We start from the raw sequence: 27,874 nt of genomic DNA on the forward strand, positions 1-27,874 counted from the left end.
AGAAAGGTGAACAAGCTAAGAAATATTCTCTTTACTTTTTTCTCATTTTGGTGGTTGCTAAACTGTAAGAAGAAAGTTTAATGAGAATAACGAAACACCAAATGAGAAAAACAAGCAATGCGTTGGCCGGGAATCGAACCCGGGTCAACTGCTTGGAAGGCAGCTATGCTCACCACTATACCACCAACGCTTACGGCAACTTGTTGTGTTTTTACATTTTCTGCAATAACACTACAAAAATTGTCCGCAAAAAGTTTTTCGTGTTAGTAAAAAAAAAAAACACCCTTAATTGTTGCCTTGGCCGGGAATCGAACCCGGGTCCATTTGGTGGTCCAGGACCACCAACGTATGAGTCCATTTGCTCAACTTTGGTTTTGTCAGTGAAAGTTACTAATGTGTTAACTAAAAAAAAGAAAGGACCGAAAATGTTGGGAAAGAGACAATTGCTAAAAAAATTTAGAAAAAGGCAAGGCGTTGTCCAAAACTCAAAAATGAACTTTTTGAATCAAAAAAGGTAGCTAAAGTGTGACAAAGAAGAAAAATCACAGCATAAGTCTTACCGAAAAAAGTTATAAAGATTAAAAACACCACTAAACGCAAAATACAATGAGTTGTTCTAGAATTAAACTATCGCTTATTGTTTGAAAAGCAACTATGCTCACCAAGATGACATCAATGCTTACATCAGCATTGATTCCCAGGCAGTTGACCCTGGTTCGATCCCTGGCCAACTCAGTATTTGAGGGCTTAAACTAGAATTGCTTTGGTATTGCAGATTAACCCTACTAAGTTTTCAGCAACAAAAAGAGTAGAAAACCATCTTTGTTATATGGTTTAGATGAGAAAGGTGAACAAGCTAAGAAATATTCTCTTTACTTTTTTCTCATTTTGGTGGTTGCTAAACTGTAAGAAGAAAGTTTAATGAGAATAACGAAACACCAAATGAGAAAAACAAGCAATGCGTTGGCCGGGAATCGAACCCGGGTCAACTGCTTGGAAGGCAGCTATGCTCACCACTATACCACCAACGCTTACGGCAACTTGTTGTGTTTTTACATTTTCTGCAATAACACTACAAAAATTGTCCGCAAAAAGTTTTTCGTGTTAGTAAAAAAAAAAAATACCCTTAATTGTTGCCTTGGCCGGGAATCGAACCCGGGTCCATTTGGTGGTCCAGGACCACCAACGTATGAGTCCATTTGCTCAACTTTGGTTTTGTCAGTGAAAGTTACTAATGTGTTAACTAAAAAAAAGAAAGGACCGAAAATGTTGGGAAAGAGACAATTGCTAAAAAAATTTACAAAAAAGGCGTTGTCCAAAACTCAAAAATGAACTTTTTGAATCAAAAAAGGTAGCTAAAGTGTGACAAAGAAGAAAAATCACAGCATAAGTCTTACCGAAAAAAGTTATAAAGATTAAAAACACCACTAAACGCAAAATACAATGAGTTGTTCTAGAATTAAACTATCGCTTATTGTTTGAAAAGCAACTATGCTCACCAAGATGACATCAATGCTTACATCAGCATTGATTCCCAGGCAGTTGACCCTGGTTCGATCCCTGGCCAACTCAGTATTTGAGGGCTTAAACTAGAATTGCTTTGGTATTGCAGATTAACCCTACTAAGTTTTCAGCAACAAAAAGAGTAGAAAACCATCTTTGTTATATGGTTTAGATGAGAAAGGTGAACAAGCTAAGAAATATTCTCTTTACTTTTTTCTCATTTTGGTGGTTGCTAAACTGTAAGAAAGTTTAATGAGAATAACGAAACACCAAATGAGAAAAAGAAGCAATGCGTTGGCCGGGAATCGAACCCGGGTCAACTGCTTGGGAAGCAGCTATGCTCACCACTATACCACCAACGCATGAGTCCATTTGCTCAACTTTGGTTTTGTCGGTGAAAGTTACTAATGTGTTAACTAAAAAAAAGAAAGGACCGAAAATGTTGGGAAAGAGACAATTGCTAAAAAAATTTAGAAAAAGGCGTTGTCCAAAACTCAAAAATGAACTTTTTGAATCAAAAAAGGTAGCTAAAGTGTGACAAAGAAGAAAAATCACAGCATAAGTCTTACCGAAAAAAGTTATAAAGATTAAAAACACCACTAAACGCAAAATACAATGAGTTGTTCTAGAATTAAACTATCGCTTATTGTTTGAAAAGCAACTATGCTCACCAAGATGACATCAATGCTTACATCAGCATTGATTCCCAGGCAGTTGACCCTGGTTCGATCCCTGGCCAACTCAGTATTTGAGGGCTTAAACTAGAATTGCTTTGGTATTGCAGATTAACCCTACTAAGTTTTCAGCAACAAAAAGAGTAGAAAACCATCTTTGTTATATGGTTTAGATGAGAAAGGTGAACAAGCTAAGAAATATTCTCTTTACTTTTTTCTCATTTTGGTGGTTGCTAAACTGTAAGAAGAAAGTTTAATGAGAATAACGAAACACCAAATGAGAAAAACAAGCAATGCGTTGGCCGGGAATCGAACCCGGGTCAACTGCTTGGAAGGCAGCTATGCTCACCACTATACCACCAACGCTTACAGCAACTTGTTGTGTTTTTACATTTTCTGCAATAACACTACAAAAATTGTCCGCAAAAAGTTTTTCGTGTTAGTAAAAAAAAAAAATACCCTTAATTGTTGCCTTGGCCGGGAATCGAACCCGGGTCCATTTGGTGGTCCAGGACCACCAACGTATGAGTCCATTTGCTCAACTTTGGTTTTGTCAGTGAAAGTTACTAATGTGTTAACTAAAAAAAAGAAAGGACCGAAAATGTTGGGAAAGAGACAATTGCTAAAAAAATTTAGAAAAAGGCAAGGCGTTGTCCAAAACTCAAAAATGAACTTTTTGAATCAAAAAAGGTAGCTAAAGTGTGACAAAGAAGAAAAATCACAGCATAAGTCTTACCGAAAAAAGTTATAAAGATTAAAAACACCACTAAACGCAAAATACAATGAGTTGTTCTAGAATTAAACTATCGCTTATTGTTTGAAAAGCAACTATGCTCACCAAGATGACATCAATGCTTACATCAGCATTGATTCCCAGGCAGTTGACCCTGGTTCGATCCCTGGCCAACTCAGTATTTGAGGGCTTAAACTAGAATTGCTTTGGTATTGCAGATTAACCCTACTAAGTTTTCAGCAACAAAAAGAGTAGAAAACCATCTTTGTTATATGGTTTAGATGAGAAAGGTGAACAAGCTAAGAAATATTCTCTTTACTTTTTTCTCATTTTGGTGGTTGCTAAACTGTAAGAAGAAAGTTTAATGAGAATAACGAAACACCAAATGAGAAAAACAAGCAATGCGTTGGCCGGGAATCGAACCCGGGTCAACTGCTTGGAAGGCAGCTATGCTCACCACTATACCACCAACGCTTACGGCAACTTGTTGTGTTTTTACATTTTCTGCAATAACACTACAAAAATTGTCCGCAAAAAGTTTTTCGTGTTAGTAAAAAAAAAAAACACCCTTAATTGTTGACTTGGCCGGGAATCGAACCCGGGTCCATTTGGTGGTCCAGGACCACCAACGTATGAGTCCATTTGCTCAACTTTGGTTTTGTCAGTGAAAGTTACTAATGTGTTAACTAAAAAAAAGAAAGGACCGAAAATGTTGGGAAAGAGACAATTGCTAAAAAAATTTAGAAAAAGGCAAGGCGTTGTCCAAAACTCAAAAATGAACTTTTTGAATCAAAAAAGGTAGCTAAAGTGTGACAAAGAAGAAAAATCACAGCATAAGTCTTACCGAAAAAAGTTATAAAGATTAAAAACACCACTAAACGCAAAATACAATGAGTTGTTCTAGAATTAAACTATCGCTTATTGTTTGAAAAGCAACTATGCTCACCAAGATGACATCAATGCTTACATCAGCATTGATTCCCAGGCAGTTGACCCTGGTTCGATCCCTGGCCAACTCAGTATTTGAGGGCTTAAACTAGAATTGCTTTGGTATTGCAGATTAACCCTACTAAGTTTTCAGCAACAAAAAGAGTAGAAAACCATCTTTGTTATATGGTTTAGATGAGAAAGGTGAACAAGCTAAGAAATATTCTCTTTACTTTTTTCTCATTTTGGTGGTTGCTAAACTGTAAGAAGAAAGTTTAATGAGAATAACGAAACACCAAATGAGAAAAACAAGCAATGCGTTGGCCGGGAATCGAACCCGGGTCAACTGCTTGGAAGGCAGCTATGCTCACCACTATACCACCAACGCTTACAGCAACTTGTTGTGTTTTTACATTTTCTGCAATAACACTACAAAAATTGTCCGCAAAAAGTTTTTCGTGTTAGTAAAAAAAAAAAATACCCTTAATTGTTGCCTTGGCCGGGAATCGAACCCGGGTCCATTTGGTGGTCCAGGACCACCAACGTATGAGTCCATTTGCTCAACTTTGGTTTTGTCAGTGAAAGTTACTAATGTGTTAACTAAAAAAAAGAAAGGACCGAAAATGTTGGGAAAGAGACAATTGCTAAAAAAATTTAGAAAAAGGCAAGGCGTTGTCCAAAACTCAAAAATGAACTTTTTGAATCAAAAAAGGTAGCTAAAGTGTGACAAAGAAGAAAAATCACAGCATAAGTCTTACCGAAAAAAGTTATAAAGATTAAAAACACCACTAAACGCAAAATACAATGAGTTGTTCTAGAATTAAACTATCGCTTATTGTTTGAAAAGCAACTATGCTCACCAAGATGACATCAATGCTTACATCAGCATTGATTCCCAGGCAGTTGACCCTGGTTCGATCCCTGGCCAACTCAGTATTTGAGGGCTTAAACTAGAATTGCTTTGGTATTGCAGATTAACCCTACTAAGTTTTCAGCAACAAAAAGAGTAGAAAACCATGTTTGTTATATGGTTTAGATGAGAAAGGTGAACAAGCTAAGAAATATTCTCTTTACTTTTTTCTCATTTTGGTGGTTGCTAAACTGTAAGAAGAAAGTTTAATGAGAATAACGAAACACCAAATGAGAAAAACAAGCAATGCGTTGGCCGGGAATCGAACCCGGGTCAACTGCTTGGAAGGCAGCTATGCTCACCACTATACCACCAACGCTTACGGCAACTTGTTGTGTTTTTACATTTTCTGCAATAACACTACAAAAATTGTCCGCAAAAAGTTTTTCGTGTTAGTAAAAAAAAAAAATACCCTTAATTGTTGCCTTGGCCGGGAATCGAACCCGGGTCCATTTGGTGGTCCAGGACCACCAACGTATGAGTCCATTTGCTCAACTTTGGTTTTGTCAGTGAAAGTTACTAATGTGTTAACTAAAAAAAAGAAAGGACCGAAAATGTTGGGAAAGAGACAATTGCTAAAAAAATTTAGAAAAAGGCAAGGCGTTGTCCAAAACTCAAAAATGAACTTTTTGAATCAAAAAAGGTAGCTAAAGTGTGACAAAGAAGAAAAATCACAGCATAAGTCTTACCGAAAAAAGTTATAAAGATTAAAAACACCACTAAACGCAAAATACAATGAGTTGTTCTAGAATTAAACTATCGCTTATTGTTTGAAAAGCAACTATGCTCACCAAGATGACATCAATGCTTACATCAGCATTGATTCCCAGGCAGTTGACCCTGGTTCGATCCCTGGCCAACTCAGTATTTGAGGGCTTAAACTAGAATTGCTTTGGTATTGCAGATTAACCCTACTAAGTTTTCAGCAACAAAAAGAGTAGAAAACCATCTTTGTTATATGGTTTAGATGAGAAAGGTGAACAAGCTAAGAAATATTCTCTTTACTTTTTTCTCATTTTGGTGGTTGCTAAACTGTAAGAAGAAAGTTTAATGAGAATAACGAAACACCAAATGAGAAAAACAAGCAATGCGTTGGCCGGGAATCGAACCCGGGTCAACTGCTTGGAAGGCAGCTATGCTCACCACTATACCACCAACGCTTACGGCAACTTGTTGTGTTTTTACATTTTCTGCAATAACACTACAAAAATTGTCCGCAAAAAGTTTTTCGTGTTAGTAAAAAAAAAAAATACCCTTAATTGTTGCCTTGGCCGGGAATCGAACCCGGGTCCATTTGGTGGTCCAGGACCACCAACGTATGAGTCCATTTGCTCAACTTTGGTTTTGTCAGTGAAAGTTACTAATGTGTTAACTAAAAAAAAGAAAGGACCGAAAATGTTGGGAAAGAGACAATTGCTAAAAAAATTTAGAAAAAGGCAAGGCGTTGTCCAAAACTCAAAAATGAACTTTTTGAATCAAAAAAGGTAGCTAAAGTGTGACAAAGAAGAAAAATCACAGCATAAGTCTTACCGAAAAAAGTTATAAAGATTAAAAACACCACTAAACGCAAAATACAATGAGTTGTTCTAGAATTAAACTATCGCTTATTGTTTGAAAAGCAACTATGCTCACCAAGATGACATCAATGCTTACATCAGCATTGATTCCCAGGCAGTTGACCCTGGTTCGATCCCTGGCCAACTCAGTATTTGAGGGCTTAAACTAGAATTGCTTTGGTATTGCAGATTAACCCTACTAAGTTTTCAGCAACAAAAAGAGTAGAAAACCATCTTTGTTATATGGTTTAGATGAGAAAGGTGAACAAGCTAAGAAATATTCTCTTTACTTTTTTCTCATTTTGGTGGTTGCTAAACTGTAAGAAGAAAGTTTAATGAGAATAACGAAACACCAAATGAGAAAAAGAAGCAATGCGTTGGCCGGGAATCGAACCCGGGTCAACTGCTTGGGAAGCAGCTATGCTCACCACTATACCACCAACGCATGAGTCCATTTGCTCAACTTTGGTTTTGTCGGTGAAAGTTACTAATGTGTTAACTAAAAAAAAGAAAGGACCGAAAATGTTGGGAAAGAGACAATTGCTAAAAAAATTTAGAAAAAGGCGTTGTCCAAAACTCAAAAATGAACTTTTTGAATCAAAAAAGGTAGCTAAAGTGTGACAAAGAAGAAAAATCACAGCATAAGTCTTACCGAAAAAAGTTATAAAGATTAAAAACACCACTAAACGCAAAATACAATGAGTTGTTCTAGAATTAAACTATCGCTTATTGTTTGAAAAGCAACTATGCTCACCAAGATGACATCAATGCTTACATCAGCATTGATTCCCAGGCAGTTGACCCTGGTTCGATCCCTGGCCAACTCAGTATTTGAGGGCTTAAACTAGAATTGCTTTGGTATTGCAGATTAACCCTACTAAGTTTTCAGCAACAAAAAGAGTAGAAAACCATCTTTGTTATATGGTTTAGATGAGAAAGGTGAACAAGCTAAGAAATATTCTCTTTACTTTTTTCTCATTTTGGTGGTTGCTAAACTGTAAGAAGAAAGTTTAATGAGAATAACGAAACACCAAATGAGAAAAAGAAGCAATGCGTTGGCCGGGAATCGAACCCGGGTCAACTGCTTGGAAGGCAGCTATGCTCACCACTATACCACCAACGCTTACGGCAACTTGTTGTGTTTTTACATTTTCTGCAATAACACTACAAAAATTGTCCGCAAAAAGTTTTTCGTGTTAGTAAAAAAAAAAAATACCCTTAATTGTTGCCTTGGCCGGGAATCGAACCCGGGTCCATTTGGTGGTCCAGGACCACCAACGTATGAGTCCATTTGCTCAACTTTGGTTTTGTCAGTGAAAGTTACTAATGTGTTAACTAAAAAAAAGAAAGGACCGAAAATGTTGGGAAAGAGACAATTGCTAAAAAAATTTAGAAAAAGGCAAGGCGTTGTCCAAAACTCAAAAATGAACTTTTTGAATCAAAAAAGGTAGCTAAAGTGTGACAAAGAAGAAAAATCACAGCATAAGTCTTACCGAAAAAAGTTATAAAGATTAAAAACACCACTAAACGCAAAATACAATGAGTTGTTCTAGAATTAAACTATCGCTTATTGTTTGAAAAGCAACTATGCTCACCAAGATGACATCAATGCTTACATCAGCATTGATTCCCAGGCAGTTGACCCTGGTTCGATCCCTGGCCAACTCAGTATTTGAGGGCTTAAACTAGAATTGCTTTGGTATTGCAGATTAACCCTACTAAGTTTTCAGCAACAAAAAGAGTAGAAAACCATCTTTGTTATATGGTTTAGATGAGAAAGGTGAACAAGCTAAGAAATATTCTCTTTACTTTTTTCTCATTTTGGTGGTTGCTAAACTGTAAGAAGAAAGTTTAATGAGAATAACGAAACACCAAATGAGAAAAAGAAGCAATGCGTTGGCCGGGAATCGAACCCGGGTCAACTGCTTGGAAGGCAGCTATGCTCACCACTATACCACCAACGCTTACGGCAACTTGTTGTGTTTTTACATTTTCTGCAATAACACTACAAAAATTGTCCGCAAAAAGTTTTTCGTGTTAGTAAAAAAAAAAAATACCCTTAATTGTTGCCTTGGCCGGGAATCGAACCCGGGTCCATTTGGTGGTCCAGGACCACCAACGTATGAGTCCATTTGCTCAACTTTGGTTTTGTCAGTGAAAGTTACTAATGTGTTAACTAAAAAAAAGAAAGGACCGAAAATGTTGGGAAAGAGACAATTGCTAAAAAAATTTAGAAAAAGGCAAGGCGTTGTCCAAAACTCAAAAATGAACTTTTTGAATCAAAAAAGGTAGCTAAAGTGTGACAAAGAAGAAAAATCACAGCATAAGTCTTACCGAAAAAAGTTATAAAGATTAAAAACACCACTAAACGCAAAATACAATGAGTTGTTCTAGAATTAAACTATCGCTTATTGTTTGAAAAGCAACTATGCTCACCAAGATGACATCAATGCTTACATCAGCATTGATTCCCAGGCAGTTGACCCTGGTTCGATCCCTGGCCAACTCAGTATTTGAGGGCTTAAACTAGAATTGCTTTGGTATTGCAGATTAACCCTACTAAGTTTTCAGCAACAAAAAGAGTAGAAAACCATCTTTGTTAAATGGTTTAGATGAGAAAGGTGAACAAGCTAAGAAATATTCTCTTTACTTTTTTCTCATTTTGGTGGTTGCTAAACTGTAAGAAGAAAGTTTAATGAGAATAACGAAACACCAAATGAGAAAAACAAGCAATGCGTTGGCCGGGAATCGAACCCGGGTCAACTGCTTGGAAGGCAGCTATGCTCACCACTATACCACCAACGCTTACGGCAACTTGTTGTGTTTTTACATTTTCTGCAATAACACTACAAAAATTGTCCGCAAAAAGTTTTTCGTGTTAGTAAAAAAAAAAAAGACCCTTACTTGTTGCCTTGGCCGGGAATCGAACCCGGGTCCATTTGGTGGTCCAGGACCACCAACGTATGAGTCCATTTGCTCAACTTTGGTTTTGTTAGTGAAAGTTACTAATGTGTTAACTAAAAAAAAGAAAGGACCAAAAATGTTGGGAAAGAGACAATTGCTAAAAAAATTTAGAAAAAGGCAAGGCGTTGTCCAAAACTCAAAAATGAACTTTTTGAATCAAAAAAGGTAGCTAAAGTGTGACAAAGAAGAAAAATCACAGCATAAGTCTTACCGAAAAAAGTTATAAAGATTAAAAACACCACTAAACGCAAAATACAATGAGTTGTTCTAGAATTAAACTATCGCTTATTGTTTGAAAAGCAACTATGCTCACCAAGATGACATCAATGCTTACATCAGCATTGATTCCCAGGCAGTTGACCCTGGTTCGATCCCTGGCCAACTCAGTATTTGAGGGCTTAAACTAGAATTGCTTTGGTATTGCAGATTAACCCTACTAAGTTTTCAGCAACAAAAAGAGTAGAAAACCATCTTTGTTATATGGTTTAGATGAGAAAGGTGAACAAGCTAAGAAATATTCTCTTTACTTTTTTCTCATTTTGGTGGTTGCTAAACTGTAAGAAGAAAGTTTAATGAGAATAACGAAACACCAAATGAGAAAAACAAGCAATGCGTTGGCCGGGAATCGAACCCGGGTCAACTGCTTGGAAGGCAGCTATGCTCACCACTATACCACCAACGCTTACGACAACTTGTTGTGTTTTTACATTTTCTGCAATAACACTTCAAAAATTGTCCGCAAAAAGTTTTTCGTGTTAGTAAAAAAAAAAAAGACCCTTACTTGTTGCCTTGGCCGGGAATCGAACCCGGGTCCATTTGGTGGTCCAGGACCACCAACGTATGAGTCCATTTGCTCAACTTTGGTTTTGTCAGTGAAAGTTACTAATGTGTTAACTAAAAAAAAGAAAGGACCAAAAATGTTGGGAAAGAGACAATTGCTAAAAAAATTTAGAAAAAGGCAAGGCGTTGTCCAAAACTCAAAAATGAACTTTTTGAATCAAAAAAGGTAGCTAAAGTGTGACAAAGAAGAAAAATCACAGCATAAGTCTTACCGAAAAAAGTTATAAAGATTAAAAACACCACTAAACGCAAAATACAATGAGTTGTTCTAGAATTAAACTATCGCTTATTGTTTGAAAAGCAACTATGCTCACCAAGATGACATCAATGCTTACATCAGCATTGATTCCCAGGCAGTTGACCCTGGTTCGATCCCTGGCCAACTCAGTATTTGAGGGCTTAAACTAGAATTGCTTTGGTATTGCAGATTAACCCTACTAAGTTTTCAGCAACAAAAAGAGTAGAAAACCATCTTTGTTATATGGTTTAGATGAGAAAGGTGAACAAGCTAAGAAATATTCTCTTTACTTTTTTCTCATTTTGGTGGTTGCTAAACTGTAAGAAGAAAGTTTAATGAGAATAACGAAACACCAAATGAGAAAAAGAAGCAATGCGTTGGCCGGGAATCGAACCCGGGTCAACTGCTTGGAAGGCAGCTATGCTCACCACTATACCACCAACGCTTACGGCAACTTGTTGTGTTTTTACATTTTCTGCAATAACACTACAAAAATTGTCCGCAAAAAGTTTTTCGTGTTAGTAAAAAAAAAAAATACCCTTAATTGTTGCCTTGGCCGGGAATCGAACCCGGGTCCATTTGGTGGTCCAGGACCACCAACGTATGAGTCCATTTGCTCAACTTTGGTTTTGTCAGTGAAAGTTACTAATGTGTTAACTAAAAAAAAGAAAGGACCGAAAATGTTGGGAAAGAGACAATTGCTAAAAAAATTTAGAAAAAGGCAAGGCGTTGTCCAAAACTCAAAAATGAACTTTTTGAATCAAAAAAGGTAGCTAAAGTGTGACAAAGAAGAAAAATCACAGCATAAGTCTTACCGAAAAAAGTTATAAAGATTAAAAACACCACTAAACGCAAAATACAATGAGTTGTTCTAGAATTAAACTATCGCTTATTGTTTGAAAAGCAACTATGCTCACCAAGATGACATCAATGCTTACATCAGCATTGATTCCCAGGCAGTTGACCCTGGTTCGATCCCTGGCCAACTCAGTATTTGAGGGCTTAAACTAGAATTGCTTTGGTATTGCAGATTAACCCTACTAAGTTTTCAGCAACAAAAAGAGTAGAAAACCATCTTTGTTATATGGTTTAGATGAGAAAGGTGAACAAGCTAAGAAATATTCTCTTTACTTTTTTCTCATTTTGGTGGTTGCTAAACTGTAAGAAGAAAGTATAATGAGAATAACGAAACACCAAATGAGAAAAACAAGCAATGCGTTGGCCGGGAATCGAACCCGGGTCAACTGCTTGGGAGGCAGCTATGCTCACCACTATACCACCAACGCTTACGGCAACTTGTTGTGTTTTTACATTTTCTGCAATAACACTACAAAAATTGTCCGCAAAAAGTTTTTCGTGTTAGTAAAAAAAAAAAATACCCTTAATTGTTGCCTTGGCCGGGAATCGAACCCGGGTCCATTTGGTGGTCCAGGACCACCAACGTATGAGTCCATTTGCTCAACTTTGGTTTTGTCAGTGAAAGTTACTAATGTGTTAACTAAAAAAAAGAAAGGACCGAAAATGTTGGGAAAGAGACAATTGCTAAAAAAATTTAGAAAAAGGCAAGGCGTTGTCCAAAACTCAAAAATGAACTTTTTGAATCAAAAAAGGTAGCTAAAGTGTGACAAAGAAGAAAAATCACAGCATAAGTCTTACCGAAAAAAGTTATAAAGATTAAAAACACCACTAAACGCAAAATACAATGAGTTGTTCTAGAATTAAACTATCGCTTATTGTTTGAAAAGCAACTATGCTCACCAAGATGACATCAATGCTTACATCAGCATTGATTCCCAGGCAGTTGACCCTGGTTCGATCCCTGGCCAACTCAGTATTTGAGGGCTTAAACTAGAATTGCTTTGGTATTGCAGATTAACCCTACTAAGTTTTCAGCAACAAAAAGAGTAGAAAACCATCTTTGTTATATGGTTTAGATGAGAAAGGTGAACAAGTTAAGAAATATTCTCTTTACTTTTTTCTCATTTTGGTGGTTGCTAAACTGTAAGAAGAAAGTTTAATGAGAATAACGAAACACCAAATGAGAAAAACAAGCAATGCGTTGGCCGGGAATCGAACCCGGGTCAACTGCTTGGAAGGCAGCTATGCTCACCACTATACCACCAATGCTTACGGCAACTTGTTGTGTTTTTACATTTTCTGCAATAACACTACAAAAATTGTCCGCAAAAAGTTTTTCGTGTTAGTAAAAAAAAAAAATACCCTTAATTGTTGCCTTGGCCGGGAATCGAACTCGGGTCCATTTGGTGGTCCAGGACCACCAACGTATGAGTCCATTTGCTCAACTTTGGTTTTGTCAGTGAAAGTTACTAATGTGTTAACTAAAAAAAAGAAAGGACCGAAAATGTTGGGAAAGAGACAATTGCTAAAAAAATTTAGAAAAAGGCAAGGCGTTGTCCAAAACTCAAAAATGAACTTTTTGAATCAAAAAAGGTAGCTAAAGTGTGACAAAGAAGAAAAATCACAGCATAAGTCTTACCGAAAAAAGTTATAAAGATTAAAAACACCACTAAACGCAAAATACAATGAGTTGTTCTAGAATTAAACTATCGCTTATTGTTTGAAAAGCAACTATGCTCACCAAGATGACATCAATGCTTACATCAGCATTGATTCCCAGGCAGTTGACCCTGGTTCGATCCCTGGCCAACTCAGTATTTGAGGGCTTAAACTAGAATTGCTTTGGTATTGCAGATTAACCCTACTAAGTTTTCAGCAACAAAAAGAGTAGAAAACCATCTTTGTTATATGGTTTAGATGAGAAAGGTGAACAAGCTAAGAAATATTCTCTTTACTTTTTTCTCATTTTGGTGGTTGCTAAACTGTAAGAAGAAAGTTTAATGAGAATAACGAAACACCAAATGAGAAAAACAAGCAATGCATTGGCCGGGAATCGAACCCGGGTCAACTGCTTGGAAGGCAGCTATGCTCACCACTATACCACCAACGCTTACGGCAACTTGTTGTGTTTTTACATTTTCTGCAATAACACTACAAAAATTGTCCGCAAAAAGTTTTTCGTGTTAGTAAAAAAAAAAAATACCCTTAATTGTTGCCTTGGCCGGGAATCGAACCCGGGTCCATTTGGTGGTCCAGGACCACCAACGTATGAGTCCATTTGCTCAACTTTGGTTTTGTCAGTGAAAGTTACTAATGTGTTAACTAAAAAAAAGAAAGGACCGAAAATGTTGGGAAAGAGACAATTGCTAAAAAAATTTAGAAAAAGGCAAGGCGTTGTCCAAAACTCAAAAATGAACTTTTTGAATCAAAAAAGGTAGCTAAAGTGTGACAAAGAAGAAAAATCACAGCATAAGTCTTACCGAAAAAAGTTATAAAGATTAAAAACACCACTAAACGCAAAATACAATGAGTTGTTCTAGAATTAAACTATCGCTTATTGTTTGAAAAGCAACTATGCTCACCAAGATGACATCAATGCTTACATCAGCATTGATTCCCAGGCAGTTGACCCTGGTTCGATCCCTGGCCAACTCAGTATTTGAGGGCTTAAACTAGAATTGCTTTGGTATTGCAGATTAACCCTACTAAGTTTTCAGCAACAAAAAGAGTAGAAAACCATCTTTGTTATATGGTTTAGATGAGAAAGGTGAACAAGCTAAGAAATATTCTCTTTACTTTTTTCTCATTTTGGTGGTTGCTAAACTGTAAGAAGAAAGTTTAATGAGAATAACGAAACACCAAATGAGAAAAACAAGCAATGCGTTGGCCAGGAATCGAAACCGGGTCAACTGCTTGGAAGGCAGCTATGCTCACCACTATACCACCAACGCTTACGGCAACTTGTTGTGTTTTTACATTTTCTGCAATAACACTACAAAAATTGTCCGCAAAAAGTTTTTCGTGTTAGTAAAAAAAAAAAATACCCTTAATTGTTGCCTTGGCCGGGAATCGAACCCGGGTCCATTTGGTGGTCCAGGACCACCAACGTATGAGTCCATTTGCTCAACTTTGGTTTTGTCAGTGAAAGTTACTAATGTGTTAACTAAAAAAAAGAAAGGACCGAAAATGTTGGGAAAGAGACAATTGCTAAAAAAATGTAGAAAAAGGCAAGGCGTTGTCCAAAACTCAAAAATGAACTTTTTGAATCAAAAAAGGTAGCTAAAGTGTGACAAAGAAGAAAAATCACAGCATAAGTCTTACCGAAAAAAGTTATAAAGATTAAAAACACCACTAAACGCAAAATACAATGAGTTGTTCTAGAATTAAACTATCGCTTATTGTTTGAAAAGCAACTATGCTCACCAAGATGACATCAATGCTTACATCAGCATTGATTCCCAGGCAGTTGACCCTGGTTCGATCCCTGGCCAACTCAGTATTTGAGGGCTTAAACTAGAATTGCTTTGGTATTGCAGATTAACCCTACTAAGTTTTCAGCAACAAAAAGAGTAGAAAACCATCTTTGTTATATGGTTTAGATGAGAAAGGTGAACAAGCTAAGAAATATTCTCTTTACTTTTTTCTCATTTTGGTGGTTGCTAAACTGTAAGAAGAAAGTTTAATGAGAATAACGAAACACCAAATGAGAAAAACAAGCAATGCGTTGGCCGGGAATCGAACCCGGGTCAACTGCTTGGAAGGGAGCTATGCTCACCACTATACCACCAACGCTTACGGCAACTTGTTGTGTTTTTACATTTTCTGCAATAACACTACAAAAATTGTCCGCAAAAAGTTTTTCGTGTTAGTAAAAAAAAAAAATACCCTTAATTGTTGCCTTGGCCGGGAATCGACCCCGGGTCCATTTGGTGGTCCAGGACCACCAACGTATGAGTCCATTTGCTCAACTTTGGTTTTGTCAGTGAAAGTTACTAATGTGTTAACTAAAAAAAAGAAAGGACCGAAAATGTTGGGAAAGAGACAATTGCTAAAAAAATTTAGAAAAAGGCAAGGCGTTGTCCAAAACTCAAAAATGAACTTTTTGAATCAAAAAAGGTAGCTAAAGTGTGACAAAGATGAAAAATCACAGCATAAGTCTTACCGAAAAAAGTTATAAAGATTAAAAACACCACTAAACGCAAAATACAATGAGTTGTTCTAGAATTAAACTATCGCTTATTGTTTGAAAAGCAACTATGCTCACCAAGATGACATCAATGCTTACATCAGCATTGATTCCCAGGCAGTTGACCCTGGTTCGATCCCTGGCCAACTCAGTATTTGAGGGCTTAAACTAGAATTGCTTTGGTATTGCAGATTAACCCTACTAAGTTTTCAGCAACAAAAAGAGTAGAAAACCATCTTTGTTATATGGTTTAGATGAGAAAGGTGAACAAGCTAAGAAATATTCTCTTTACTTTTTTCTCATTTTGGTGGTTGCTAAACTGTAAGAAGAAAGTTTAATGAGAATAACGAAACACCAAATGAGAAAAACAAGCAATGCGTTGGCCGGGAATCGAACTCGGGTCAACTGCTTGGAAGGCAGCTATGCTCACCACTATACCACCAACGCTTACGGCAACTTGTTGTGTTTTTACATTTTCTGCAATAACACTACAAAAATTGTCCGCAAAAAGTTTTTCGTGTTAGTAAAAAAAAAAAATACCCTTAATTGTTGCCTTGGCCGGGAATCGACCCCGGGTCCATTTGGTGGTCCAGGACCACCAACGTATGAGTCCATTTGCTCAACTTTGGTTTTGTCAGTGAAAGTTACTAATGTGTTAACTAAAAAAAAGAAAGGACCGAAAATGTTGGGAAAGAGACAATTGCTAAAAAAATTTAGAAAAAGGCAAGGCGTTGTCCAAAACTCAAAAATGAACTTTTTGAATCAAAAAAGGTAGCTAAAGTGTGACAAAGAAGAAAAATCACAGCATAAGTCTTACCGAAAAAAGTTATAAAGATTAAAAACACCACTAAACGCAAAATACAATGAGTTGTTCTAGAATTAAACTATCGCTTATTGTTTGAAAAGCAACTATGCTCACCAAGATGACATCAATGCTTACATCAGCATTGATTCCCAGGCAGTTGACCCTGGTTCGATCCCTGGCCAACTCAGTATTTGAGGGCTTAAACTAGAATTGCTTTGGTATTGCAGATTAACCCTACTAAGTTTTCAGCAACAAAAAGAGTAGAAAACCATCTTTGTTATATGGTTTAGATGAGAAAGGTGAACAAGCTAAGAAATATTCTCTTTACTTTTTTCTCATTTTGGTGGTTGCTAAACTGTAAGAAGAAAGTTTAATGAGAATAACGAAACACCAAATGAGAAAAACAAGCAATGCGTTGGCCGGGAATCGAACCCGGGTCAACTGCTTGGAAGGCAGCTATGCTCACCACTATACCACCAACGCTTACGGCAACTTGTTGTGTTTTTACATTTTCTGCAATAACACTACAAAAATTGTCCGCAAAAAGTTTTTCGTGTTAGTAAAAAAAAAAAATACCCTTAATTGTTGCCTTGGCCGGGAATCGAACCCGGGTCCATTTGGTGGTCCAGGACCACCAACGTATGAGTCCATTTGCTCAACTTTGGTTTTGTCAGTGAAAGTTACTAATGTGTTAACTAAAAAAAAGAAAGGACCGAAAATGTTGGGAAAGAGACAATTGCTAAAAAAATTTAGAAAAAGGCAAGGCGTTGTCCAAAACTCAAAAATGAACTTTTTGAATCAAAAAAGGTAGCTAAAGTGTGACAAAGAAGAAAAATCACAGCATAAGTCTTACCGAAAAAAGTTATAAAGATTAAAAACACCACTAAACGCAAAATACAATGAGTTGTTCTAGAATTAAACTATCGCTTATTGTTTGAAAAGCAACTATGCTCACCAAGATGACATCAATGCTTACATCAGCATTGATTCCCAGGCAGTTGACCCTGGTTCGATCCCTGGCCAACTCAGTATTTGAGGGCTTAAACTAGAATTGCTTTGGTATTGCAGATTAACCCTACTAAGTTTTCAGCAACAAAAAGAGTAGAAAACCATCTTTGTTATATGGTTTAGATGAGAAAGGTGAACAAGCTAAGAAATATTCTCTTTACTTTTTTCTCATTTTGGTGGTTGCTAAACTGTAAGAAGAAAGTTTAATGAGAATAACGAAACACCAAATGAGAAAAACAAGCAATGCGTTGGCCGGAAATCGAACCCGGGTCAACTGCTTGGAAGGCAGCTATGCTCACCACTATACCACCAACACTTACGGCAACTTGTTGTGTTTTTACATTTTCTGCAATAACACTACAAAAATTGTCCGCAAAAAGTTTTTCGTGTTAGTAAAAAAAAAAAATACCCTTAATTGTTGCCTTGGCCGGGAATCGAACCCGGGTCCATTTGGTGGTCCAGGACCACCAACGTATGAGTCCATTTGCTCAACTTTGGTTTTGTCAGTGAAAGTTACTAATGTGTTAACTAAAAAAAAGAAAGGACCGAAAATGTTGGGAAAGAGACAATTGCTAAAAAAATTTAGAAAAAGGCAAGGCGTTGTCCAAAACTCAAAAATGAACTTTTTGAATCAAAAAAGGTAGCTAAAGTGTGACAAAGAAGAAAAATCACAGCATAAGTCTTACCGAAAAAAGTTATAAAGATTAAAAACACCACTAAACGCAAAATACAATGAGTTGTTCTAGAATTAAACTATCGCTTATTGTTTGAAAAGCAACTATGCTCACCAAGATGACATCAATGCTTACATCAGCATTGATTCCCAGGCAGTTGACCCTGGTTCGATCCCTGGCCAACTCAGTATTTGAGGGCTTAAACTAGAATTGCTTTGGTATTGCAGATTAACCCTACTAAGTTTTCAGCAACAAAAAGAGTAGAAAACCATCTTTGTTATATGGTTTAGATGAGAAAGGTGAACAAGCTAAGAAATATTCTCTTTACTTTTTTCTCATTTTGGTGGTTGCTAAACTGTAAGAAGAAAGTTTAATGAGAATAACGAAACACCAAATGAGAAAAACAAGCAATGCGTTGGCCGGGAATCGAACCCGGGTCAACTGCTTGGAAGGCAGCTATGCTCACCACTATACCACCAACGCTTACGGCAACTTGTTGTGTTTTTACATTTTCTGCAATAACACTACAAAAATTGTCCGCAAAAAGTTTTTCGTGTTAGTAAAAAAAAAAAATACCCTTAATTGTTGCCTTGGCCGGGAATCGAACCCGGGTCCATTTGGTGGTCCAGGACCACCAACGTATGAGTCCATTTGCTCAACTTTGGTTTTGTCAGTGAAAGTTACTAATGTGTTAACTAAAAAAAAGAAAGGACCGAAAATGTTGGGAAAGAGACAATTGCTAAAAAAATTTAGAAAAAGGCAAGGCGTTGTCCAAAACTCAAAAATGAACTTTTTGAATCAAAAAAGGTAGCTAAAGTGTGACAAAGAAGAAAAATCACAGCATAAGTCTTACCGAAAAAAGTTATAAAGATTAAAAACACCACTAAACGCAAAATACAATGAGTTGTTCTAGAATTAAACTATCGCTTATTGTTTGAAAAGCAACTATGCTCACCAAGATGACATCAATGCTTACATCAGCATTGATTCCCAGGCAGTTGACCCTGGTTCGATCCCTGGCCAACTCAGTATTTGAGGGCTTAAACTAGAATTGCTTTGGTATTGCAGATTAACCCTACTAAGTTTTCAGCAACAAAAAGAGTAGAAAACCATCTTTGTTATATGGTTTAGATGAGAAAGGTGAACAAGCTAAGAAATATTCTCTTTACTTTTTTCTCATTTTGGTGGTTGCTAAACTGTAAGAAGAAAGTTTAATGAGAATAACGAAACACCAAATGAGAAAAACAAGCAATGCGTTGGCCGGGAATCGAACCCGGGTCAACTGCTTGGAAGGCAGCTATGCTCACCACTATACCACCAACGCTTACGGCAACTTGTTGTGTTTTTACATTTTCTGCAATAACACTACAAAAATTGTCCGCAAAAAGTTTTTCGTGTTAGTAAAAAAAAAAAATACCCTTAATTGTTGCCTTGGCCGGGAATCGAACCCGGGTCCATTTGGTGGTCCAGGACCACCAACGTATGAGTCCATTTGCTCAACTTTGGTTTTGTCAGTGAAAGTTACTAATGTGTTAACTAAAAAAAAGAAAGGACCGAAAATGTTGGGAAAGAGACAATTGCTAAAAAAATTTAGAAAAAGGCAAGGCGTTGTCCAAAACTCAAAAATGAACTTTTTGAATCAAAAAAGGTAGCTAAAGTGTGACAAAGAAGAAAAATCACAGCATAAGTCTTACCGAAAAAAGTTATAAAGATTAAAAACACCACTAAACGCAAAATACAATGAGTTGTTCTAGAATTAAACTATCGCTTATTGTTTGAAAAGCAACTATGCTCACCAAGATGACATCAATGCTTACATCAGCATTGATTCCCAGGCAGTTGACCCTGGTTCGATCCCTGGCCAACTCAGTATTTGAGGGCTTAAACTAGAATTGCTTTGGTATTGCAGATTAACCCTACTAAGTTTTCAGCAACAAAAAGAGTAGAAAACCATCTTTGTTATATGGTTTAGATGAGAAAGGTGAACAAGCTAAGAAATATTCTCTTTACTTTTTTCTCATTTTGGTGGTTGCTAAACTGTAAGAAGAAAGTTTAATGAGAATAACGAAACACCAAATGAGAAAAACAAGCAATGCGTTGGCCGGGAATCGAACCCGGGTCAACTGCTTGGAAGGCAGCTATGCTCACCACTATACCACCAACCCTTACGGCAACTTGTTGTGTTTTTACATTTTCTGCAATAACACTACAAAAATTGTCCGCAAAAAGTTTTTCGTGTTAGTAAAAAAAAAAAATACCCTTAATTGTTGCCTTGGCCGGGAATCGAACCCGGGTCCATTTGGTGGTCCAGGACCACCAACGTATGAGTCCATTTGCTCAACTTTGGTTTTGTCAGTGAAAGTTACTAATGTGTTAACTAAAAAAAAGAAAGGACCGAAAATGTTGGGAAAGAGACAATTGCTAAAAAAATTTAGAAAAAGGCAAGGCGTTGTCCAAAACTCAAAAATGAACTTTTTGAATCAAAAAAGGTAGCTAAAGTGTGACAAAGAAGAAAAATCACAGCATAAGTCTTACCGAAAAAAGTTATAAAGATTAAAAACACCACTAAACGCAAAATACAATGAGTTGTTCTAGAATTAAACTATCGCTTATTGTTTGAAAAGCAACTATGCTCACCAAGATGACATCAATGCTTACATCAGCATTGATTCCCAGGCAGTTGACCCTGGTTCGATCCCTGGCCAACTCAGTATTTGAGGGCTTAAACTAGAATTGCTTTGGTATTGCAGATTAACCCTACTAAGTTTTCAGCAACAAAAAGAGTAGAAAACCATCTTTGTTATATGGTTTAGATGAGAAAGGTGAACAAGCTAAGAAATATTCTCTTTACTTTTTTCTCATTTTGGTGGTTGCTAAACTGTAAGAAGAAAGTTTAATGAGAATAACGAAACACCAAATGAGAAAAACAAGCAATGCGTTGGCCGGGAATCGAACCCGGGTCAACTGCTTGGAAGGCAGCTATGCTCACCACTATACCACCAACGCTTACGGCAACTTGTTGTGTTTTTACATTTTCTGCAATAACACTACAAAAATTGTCCGCAAAAAGTTTTTCGTGTTAGTAAAAAAAAAAAATACCCTTAATTGTTGCCTTGGCCGGGAATCGAACCCGGGTCCATTTGGTGGTCCAGGACCACCAACGTATGAGTCCATTTGCTCAACTTTGGTTTTGTCAGTGAAAGTTACTAATGTGTTAACTAAAAAAAAGAAAGGACCGAAAATGTTGGGAAAGAGACAATTGCTAAAAAAATTTAGAAAAAGGCAAGGCGTTGTCCAAAACTCAAAAATGAACTTTTTGAATCAAAAAAGGTAGCTAAAGTGTGACAAAGAAGAAAAATCACAGCATAAGTCTTACCGAAAAAAGTTATAAAGATTAAAAACACCACTAAACGCAAAATACAATGAGTTGTTCTAGAATTAAACTATCGCTTATTGTTTGAAAAGCAACTATGCTCACCAAGATGACATCAATGCTTACATCAGCATTGATTCCCAGGCAGTTGACCCTGGTTCGATCCCTGGCCAACTCAGTATTTGAGGGCTTAAACTAGAATTGCTTTGGTATTGCAGATTAACCCTACTAAGTTTTCAGCAACAAAAAGAGTAGAAAACCATCTTTGTTATATGGTTTAGATGAGAAAGGTGAACAAGCTAAGAAATATTCTCTTTACTTTTTTCTCATTTTGGTGGTTGCTAAACTGTAAGAAGAAAGTTTAATGAGAATAACGAAACACCAAATGAGAAAAACAAGCAATGCGTTGGCCGGGAATCGAACCCGGGTCAACTGCTTGGAAGGCAGCTATGCTCACCACTATACCACCAACCCTTACGGCAACTTGTTGTGTTTTTACATTTTCTGCAATAACACTACAAAAATTGTCCGCAAAAAGTTTTTCGTGTTAGTAAAAAAAAAAAATACCCTTAATTGTTGCCTTGGCCGGGAATCGAACCCGGGTCCATTTGGTGGTCCAGGACCACCAACGTATGAGTCCATTTGCTCAACTTTGGTTTTGTCAGTGAAAGTTACTAATGTGTTAACTAAAAAAAAGAAAGGACCGAAAATGTTGGGAAAGAGACAATTGCTAAAAAAATTTAGAAAAAGGCAAGGCGTTGTCCAAAACTCAAAAATGAACTTTTTGAATCAAAAAAGGTAGCTAAAGTGTGACAAAGAAGAAAAATCACAGCATAAGTCTTACCGAAAAAAGTTATAAAGATTAAAAACACCACTAAACGCAAAATACAATGAGTTGTTCTAGAATTAAACTATCGCTTATTGTTTGAAAAGCAACTATGCTCACCAAGATGACATCAATGCTTACATCAGCATTGATTCCCAGGCAGTTGACCCTGGTTCGATCCCTGGCCAACTCAGTATTTGAGGGCTTAAACTAGAATTGCTTTGGTATTGCAGATTAACCCTACTAAGTTTTCAGCAACAAAAAGAGTAGAAAACCATCTTTGTTATATGGTTTAGATGAGAAAGGTGAACAAGCTAAGAAATATTCTCTTTACTTTTTTCTCATTTTGGTGGTTGCTAAACTGTAAGAAGAAAGTTTAATGAGAATAACGAAACACCAAATGAGAAAAACAAGCAATGCGTTGGCCGGGAATCGAACCCGGGTCAACTGCTTGGAAGGCAGCTATGCTCACCACTATACCACCAACGCTTACGGCAACTTGTTGTGTTTTTACATTTTCTGCAATAACACTACAAAAATTGTCCGCAAAAAGTTTTTCGTGTTAGTAAAAAAAAAAAATACCCTTAATTGTTGCCTTGGCCGGGAATCGAACCCGGGTCCATTTGGTGGTCCAGGACCACCAACGTATGAGTCCATTTGCTCAACTTTGGTTTTGTCAGTGAAAGTTACTAATGTGTTAACTAAAAAAAAGAAAGGACCGAAAATGTTGGGAAAGAGACAATTGCTAAAAAAATTTAGAAAAAGGCAAGGCGTTGTCCAAAACTCAAAAATGAACTTTTTGAATCAAAAAAGGTAGCTAAAGTGTGACAAAGAAGAAAAATCACAGCATAAGTCTTACCGAAAAAAGTTATAAAGATTAAAAACACCACTAAACGCAAAATACAATGAGTTGTTCTAGAATTAAACTATCGCTTATTGTTTGAAAAGCAACTATGCTCACCAAGATGACATCAATGCTTACATCAGCATTGATTCCCAGGCAGTTGACCCTGGTTCGATCCCTGGCCAACTCAGTATTTGAGGGCTTAAACTAGAATTGCTTTGGTATTGCAGATTAACCCTACTAAGTTTTCAGCAACAAAAAGAGTAGAAAACCATCTTTGTTATATGGTTTAGATGAGAAAGGTGAACAAGCTAAGAAATATTCTCTTTACTTTTTTCTCATTTTGGTGGTTGCTAAACTGTAAGAAGAAAGTTTAATGAGAATAACGAAACACCAAATGAGAAAAACAAGCAATGCGTTGGCCGGGAATCGAACCCGGGTCAACTGCTTGGAAGGAAGCTATGCTCACCACTATACCACCAACGCTTACGGCAACTTGTTATGTTTTTACATTTTCTGCAATAAAACTACAAAAATTGTCCGCAAAAAGTTTTTCGTGTTAGTAAAAAAAAAAAATACCCTTAATTGTTGCCTTGGCCGGGAATCGAACCCGGGTCCATTTGGTGGTCCAGGACCACCAACGTATGAGTCCATTTGCTCAACTTTGGTTTTGTCAGTGAAAGTTACTAATGTGTTAACTAAAAAAAAGAAAGGACCGAAAATGTTGGGAAAGAGACAATTGCTAAAAAAATTTAGAAAAAGGCAAGGCGTTGTCCAAAACTCAAAAATGAACTTTTTGAATCAAAAAAGGTAGCTAAAGTGTGACAAAGAAGAAAAATCACAGCATAAGTCTTACCGAAAAAAGTTATAAAGATTAAAAACACCACTAAACGCAAAATACAATGAGTTGTTCTAGAATTAAACTATCGCTTATTGTTTGAAAAGCAACTATGCTCACCAAGATGACATCAATGCTTACATCAGCATTGATTCCCAGGCAGTTGACCCTGGTTCGATCCCTGGCCAACTCAGTATTTGAGGGCTTAAACTAGAATTGCTTTGGTATTGCAGATTAACCCTACTAAGTTTTCAGCAACAAAAAGAGTAGAAAACCATCTTTGTTATATGGTTTAGATGAGAAAGGTGAACAAGCTAAGAAATATTCTCTTTACTTTTTTCTCATTTTGGTGGTTGCTAAACTGTAAGAAGAAAGTTTAATGAGAATAACGAAACACCAAATGAGAAAAACAAGCAATGCGTTGGCCGGGAATCGAACCCGGGTCAACTGCTTGGAAGGCAGCTATGCTCACCACTATACCACCAACGCTTACGGCAACTTGTTGTGTTTTTACATTTTCTGCAATAACACTACAAAAATTGTCCGCAAAAAGTTTTTCGTGTTAGTAAAAAAAAAAAATACCCTTAATTGTTGCCTTGGCCGGGAATCGAACCCGGGTCCATTTGGTGGTCCAGGACCACCAACGTATGAGTCCATTTGCTCAACTTTGGTTTTGTCAGTGAAAGTTACTAATGTGTTAACTAAAAAAAAGAAAGGACCGAAAATGTTGGGAAAGAGACAATTGCTAAAAAAATTTAGAAAAAGGCAAGGCGTTGTCCAAAACTCAAAAATGAACTTTTTGAATCAAAAAAGGTAGCTAAAGTGTGACAAAGAAGAAAAATCACAGCATAAGTCTTACCGAAAAAAGTTATAAAGATTAAAAACACCACTAAACGCAAAATACAATGAGTTGTTCTAGAATTAAACTATCGCTTATTGTTTGAAAAGCAACTATGCTCACCAAGATGACATCAATGCTTACATCAGCATTGATTCCCAGGCAGTTGACCCTGGTTCGATCCCTGGCCAACTCAGTATTTGAGGGCTTAAACTAGAATTGCTTTGGTATTGCAGATTAACCCTACTAAGTTTTCAGCAACAAAAAGAGTAGAAAACCATCTTTGTTATATGGTTTAGATGAGAAAGGTGAACAAGCTAAGAAATATTCTCTTTACTTTTTTCTCATTTTGGTGGTTGCTAAACTGTAAGAAGAAAGTTTAATGAGAATAACGAAACACCAAATGAGAAAAACAAGCAATGCGTTGGCCGGGAATCGAACCCGGGTCAACTGCTTGGAAGGCAGCTATGCTCACCACTATACCACCAACGCTTACGGCAACTTGTAGTGTTTTTACATTTTCTGCAATAACACTACAAAAATTGTCCGCAAAAAGTTTTTCGTGTTAGTAAAAAAAAAAAATACCCTTAATTGTTGCCTTGGCCGGGAATCGAACCCGGGTCCATTTGGTGGTCCAGGACCACCAACGTATGAGTCCATTTGCTCAACTTTGGTTTTGTCAGTGAAAGTTACTAATGTGTTAACTAAAAAAAAGAAAGGACCGAAAATGTTGGGAAAGAGACAATTGCTAAAAAAATTTAGAAAAAGGCAAGGCGTTGTCCAAAACTCAAAAATGAACTTTTTGAATCAAAAAAGGTAGCTAAAGTGTGACAAAGAAGAAAAATCACAGCATAAGTCTTACCGAAAAAAGTTATAAAGATTAAAAACACCACTAAACGCAAAATACAATGAGTTGTTCTAGAATTAAACTATCGCTTATTGTTTGAAAAGCAACTATGCTCACCAAGATGACATCAATGCTTACATCAGCATTGATTCCCAGGCAGTTGACCCTGGTTCGATCCCTGGCCAACTCAGTATTTGAGGGCTTAAACTAGAATTGCTTTGGTATTGCAGATTAACCCTACTAAGTTTTCAGCAACAAAAAGAGTAGAAAACCATCTTTGTTATATGGTTTAGATGAGAAAGGTGAACAAGCTAAGAAATATTCTCTTTACTTTTTTCTCATTTTGGTGGTTGCTAAACTGTAAGAAGAAAGTTTAATGAGAATAACGAAACACCAAATGAGAAAAACAAGCAATGCGTTGGCCGGGAATCGAACACGGGTCAACTGCTTGGAAGGAAGCTATGCTCACCACTATACCACCAACGCTTACGGCAACTTGTTATGTTTTTACATTTTCTGCAATAAAACTACAAAAATTGTCCGCAAAAAGTTTTTCGTGTTAGTAAAAAAAAAAAATACCCTTAATTGTTGCCTTGGCCGGGAATCGAACCCGGGTCCATTTGGTGGTCCAGGACCACCAACGTATGAGTCCATTTGCTCAACTTTGGTTTTGTCAGTGAAAGTTACTAATGTGTTAACTAAAAAAAAGAAAGGACCGAAAATGTTGGGAAAGAGACAATTGCTAAAAAAATTTAGAAAAAGGCAAGGCGTTGTCCAAAACTCAAAAATGAACTTTTTGAATCAAAAAAGGTAGCTAAAGTGTGACAAAGAAGAAAAATCACAGCATAAGTCTTACCGAAAAAAGTTATAAAGATTAAAAACACCACTAAACGCAAAATACAATGAGTTGTTCTAGAATTAAACTATCGCTTATTGTTTGAAAAGCAACTATGCTCACCAAGATGACATCAATGCTTACATCAGCATTGATTCCCAGGCAGTTGACCCTGGTTCGATCCCTGGCCAACTCAGTATTTGAGGGCTTAAACTAGAATTGCTTTGGTATTGCAGATTAACCCTACTAAGTTTTCAGCAACAAAAAGAGTAGAAAACCATCTTTGTTATATGGTTTAGATGAGAAAGGTGAACAAGCTAAGAAATATTCTCTTTACTTTTTTCTCATTTTGGTGGTTGCTAAACTGTAAGAAGAAAGTTTAATGAGAATAACGAAACACCAAATGAGAAAAACAAGCAATGCGTTGGCCGGGAATCGAACCCGGGTCAACTGCTTGGAAGGCAGCTATGCTCACCACTATACCACCAACGCTTACGGCAACTTGTTGTGTTTTTACATTTTCTGCAATAACACTACAAAAATTGTCCGCAAAAAGTTTTTCGTGTTAGTAAAAAAAAAAAATACCCTTAATTGTTGCCTTGGCCGGGAATCGAACCCGGGTCCATTTGGTGGTCCAGGACCACCAACGTATGAGTCCATTTGCTCAACTTTGGTTTTGTCAGTGAAAGTTACTAATGTGTTAACTAAAAAAAAGAAAGGACCGAAAATGTTGGGAAAGAGACAATTGCTAAAAAAATTTAGAAAAAGGCAAGGCGTTGTCCAAAACTCAAAAATGAACTTTTTGAATCAAAAAAGGTAGCTAAAGTGTGACAAAGAAGAAAAATCACAGCATAAGTCTTACCGAAAAAAGTTATAAAGATTAAAAACACCACTAAACGCAAAATACAATGAGTTGTTCTAGAATTAAACTATCGCTTATTGTTTGAAAAGCAACTATGCTCACCAAGATGACATCAATGCTTACATCAGCATTGATTCCCAGGCAGTTGACCCTGGTTCGATCCCTGGCCAACTCAGTATTTGAGGGCTTAAACTAGAATTGCTTTGGTATTGCAGATTAACCCTACTAAGTTTTCAGCAACAAAAAGAGTAGAAAACCATCTTTGTTATATGGTTTAGATGAGAAAGGTGAACAAGCTAAGAAATATTCTCTTTACTTTTTTCTCATTTTGGTGGTTGCTAAACTGTAAGAAGAAAGTTTAATGAGAATAACGAAACACCAAATGAGAAAAACAAGCAATGCGTTGGCCGGGAATCGAACCCGGGTCAACTGCTTGGAAGGCAGCTATGCTCACCACTATACCACCAACGCTTACGGCAACTTGTTGTGTTTTTACATTTTCTGCAATAACACTACAAAAATTGTCCGCAAAAAGTTTTTCGTGTTAGTAAAAAAAAAAAATACCCTTAATTGTTGCCTTGGCCGGGAATCGAACCCGGGTCCATTTGGTGGTCCAGGACCACCAACGTATGAGTCCATTTGCTCAACTTTGGTTTTGTCAGTGAAAGTTACTAATGTGTTAACTAAAAAAAAGAAAGGACCGAAAATGTTGGGAAAGAGACAATTGCTAAAAAA

At 36.8% G+C, this 27,874-nt stretch overlaps 29 non-coding genes across 29 annotated transcripts; all 29 read right to left on the bottom strand.

Moving 5' to 3' along the window:
- Positions 1-118: 118 nt before the first annotated feature.
- Positions 119-190, bottom strand: TRNAG-UCC (transfer RNA glycine (anticodon UCC)). Its single transcript has one exon. It is a non-coding gene; the product is annotated as a tRNA-Gly (tRNA).
- A 769-nt stretch (positions 191-959) lies between these two features.
- TRNAG-UCC (transfer RNA glycine (anticodon UCC)) lies at positions 960-1,031 on the bottom strand. Its single transcript has one exon. It is a non-coding gene; the product is annotated as a tRNA-Gly (tRNA).
- Positions 1,032-1,793: 762 nt separating this feature from the next.
- Positions 1,794-1,865, bottom strand: TRNAG-CCC (transfer RNA glycine (anticodon CCC)). Its single transcript has one exon. It is a non-coding gene; the product is annotated as a tRNA-Gly (tRNA).
- A 606-nt stretch (positions 1,866-2,471) lies between these two features.
- On the bottom strand, positions 2,472-2,543 carry TRNAG-UCC (transfer RNA glycine (anticodon UCC)). Its single transcript has one exon. It is a non-coding gene; the product is annotated as a tRNA-Gly (tRNA).
- Positions 2,544-3,312: 769 nt separating this feature from the next.
- On the bottom strand, positions 3,313-3,384 carry TRNAG-UCC (transfer RNA glycine (anticodon UCC)). The gene has a single exon. It is a non-coding gene; the product is annotated as a tRNA-Gly (tRNA).
- A 769-nt stretch (positions 3,385-4,153) lies between these two features.
- On the bottom strand, positions 4,154-4,225 carry TRNAG-UCC (transfer RNA glycine (anticodon UCC)). The gene has a single exon. It is a non-coding gene; the product is annotated as a tRNA-Gly (tRNA).
- Positions 4,226-4,994: 769 nt separating this feature from the next.
- On the bottom strand, positions 4,995-5,066 carry TRNAG-UCC (transfer RNA glycine (anticodon UCC)). The gene has a single exon. It is a non-coding gene; the product is annotated as a tRNA-Gly (tRNA).
- Positions 5,067-5,835: 769 nt separating this feature from the next.
- Positions 5,836-5,907, bottom strand: TRNAG-UCC (transfer RNA glycine (anticodon UCC)). Its single transcript has one exon. It is a non-coding gene; the product is annotated as a tRNA-Gly (tRNA).
- A 769-nt stretch (positions 5,908-6,676) lies between these two features.
- On the bottom strand, positions 6,677-6,748 carry TRNAG-CCC (transfer RNA glycine (anticodon CCC)). The gene has a single exon. It is a non-coding gene; the product is annotated as a tRNA-Gly (tRNA).
- Positions 6,749-7,354: 606 nt separating this feature from the next.
- TRNAG-UCC (transfer RNA glycine (anticodon UCC)) lies at positions 7,355-7,426 on the bottom strand. Its single transcript has one exon. It is a non-coding gene; the product is annotated as a tRNA-Gly (tRNA).
- Positions 7,427-8,195: 769 nt separating this feature from the next.
- TRNAG-UCC (transfer RNA glycine (anticodon UCC)) lies at positions 8,196-8,267 on the bottom strand. The gene has a single exon. It is a non-coding gene; the product is annotated as a tRNA-Gly (tRNA).
- A 769-nt stretch (positions 8,268-9,036) lies between these two features.
- TRNAG-UCC (transfer RNA glycine (anticodon UCC)) lies at positions 9,037-9,108 on the bottom strand. The gene has a single exon. It is a non-coding gene; the product is annotated as a tRNA-Gly (tRNA).
- A 769-nt stretch (positions 9,109-9,877) lies between these two features.
- Positions 9,878-9,949, bottom strand: TRNAG-UCC (transfer RNA glycine (anticodon UCC)). Its single transcript has one exon. It is a non-coding gene; the product is annotated as a tRNA-Gly (tRNA).
- A 769-nt stretch (positions 9,950-10,718) lies between these two features.
- Positions 10,719-10,790, bottom strand: TRNAG-UCC (transfer RNA glycine (anticodon UCC)). The gene has a single exon. It is a non-coding gene; the product is annotated as a tRNA-Gly (tRNA).
- Positions 10,791-11,559: 769 nt separating this feature from the next.
- TRNAG-CCC (transfer RNA glycine (anticodon CCC)) lies at positions 11,560-11,631 on the bottom strand. Its single transcript has one exon. It is a non-coding gene; the product is annotated as a tRNA-Gly (tRNA).
- Positions 11,632-12,400: 769 nt separating this feature from the next.
- TRNAG-UCC (transfer RNA glycine (anticodon UCC)) lies at positions 12,401-12,472 on the bottom strand. The gene has a single exon. It is a non-coding gene; the product is annotated as a tRNA-Gly (tRNA).
- A 769-nt stretch (positions 12,473-13,241) lies between these two features.
- TRNAG-UCC (transfer RNA glycine (anticodon UCC)) lies at positions 13,242-13,313 on the bottom strand. The gene has a single exon. It is a non-coding gene; the product is annotated as a tRNA-Gly (tRNA).
- Positions 13,314-15,764: 2,451 nt separating this feature from the next.
- On the bottom strand, positions 15,765-15,836 carry TRNAG-UCC (transfer RNA glycine (anticodon UCC)). The gene has a single exon. It is a non-coding gene; the product is annotated as a tRNA-Gly (tRNA).
- Positions 15,837-16,605: 769 nt separating this feature from the next.
- Positions 16,606-16,677, bottom strand: TRNAG-UCC (transfer RNA glycine (anticodon UCC)). The gene has a single exon. It is a non-coding gene; the product is annotated as a tRNA-Gly (tRNA).
- Positions 16,678-18,287: 1,610 nt separating this feature from the next.
- Positions 18,288-18,359, bottom strand: TRNAG-UCC (transfer RNA glycine (anticodon UCC)). Its single transcript has one exon. It is a non-coding gene; the product is annotated as a tRNA-Gly (tRNA).
- Positions 18,360-19,128: 769 nt separating this feature from the next.
- TRNAG-UCC (transfer RNA glycine (anticodon UCC)) lies at positions 19,129-19,200 on the bottom strand. Its single transcript has one exon. It is a non-coding gene; the product is annotated as a tRNA-Gly (tRNA).
- Positions 19,201-19,969: 769 nt separating this feature from the next.
- TRNAG-UCC (transfer RNA glycine (anticodon UCC)) lies at positions 19,970-20,041 on the bottom strand. Its single transcript has one exon. It is a non-coding gene; the product is annotated as a tRNA-Gly (tRNA).
- Positions 20,042-20,810: 769 nt separating this feature from the next.
- Positions 20,811-20,882, bottom strand: TRNAG-UCC (transfer RNA glycine (anticodon UCC)). The gene has a single exon. It is a non-coding gene; the product is annotated as a tRNA-Gly (tRNA).
- A 769-nt stretch (positions 20,883-21,651) lies between these two features.
- On the bottom strand, positions 21,652-21,723 carry TRNAG-UCC (transfer RNA glycine (anticodon UCC)). The gene has a single exon. It is a non-coding gene; the product is annotated as a tRNA-Gly (tRNA).
- Positions 21,724-22,492: 769 nt separating this feature from the next.
- Positions 22,493-22,564, bottom strand: TRNAG-UCC (transfer RNA glycine (anticodon UCC)). Its single transcript has one exon. It is a non-coding gene; the product is annotated as a tRNA-Gly (tRNA).
- Positions 22,565-24,174: 1,610 nt separating this feature from the next.
- Positions 24,175-24,246, bottom strand: TRNAG-UCC (transfer RNA glycine (anticodon UCC)). The gene has a single exon. It is a non-coding gene; the product is annotated as a tRNA-Gly (tRNA).
- Positions 24,247-25,015: 769 nt separating this feature from the next.
- On the bottom strand, positions 25,016-25,087 carry TRNAG-UCC (transfer RNA glycine (anticodon UCC)). Its single transcript has one exon. It is a non-coding gene; the product is annotated as a tRNA-Gly (tRNA).
- Positions 25,088-26,697: 1,610 nt separating this feature from the next.
- TRNAG-UCC (transfer RNA glycine (anticodon UCC)) lies at positions 26,698-26,769 on the bottom strand. The gene has a single exon. It is a non-coding gene; the product is annotated as a tRNA-Gly (tRNA).
- Positions 26,770-27,538: 769 nt separating this feature from the next.
- On the bottom strand, positions 27,539-27,610 carry TRNAG-UCC (transfer RNA glycine (anticodon UCC)). Its single transcript has one exon. It is a non-coding gene; the product is annotated as a tRNA-Gly (tRNA).
- Positions 27,611-27,874: the final 264 nt, after the last annotated feature.

This window comes from Dendrobates tinctorius, unplaced genomic scaffold (assembly GCF_039654945.1).
Source record: "Dendrobates tinctorius isolate UK_male_01 unplaced genomic scaffold, ASM3965494v1 ptg000251l, whole genome shotgun sequence".
In the NCBI taxonomy this organism is placed as follows: Eukaryota; Metazoa; Chordata; class Amphibia; order Anura; family Dendrobatidae; genus Dendrobates; species Dendrobates tinctorius.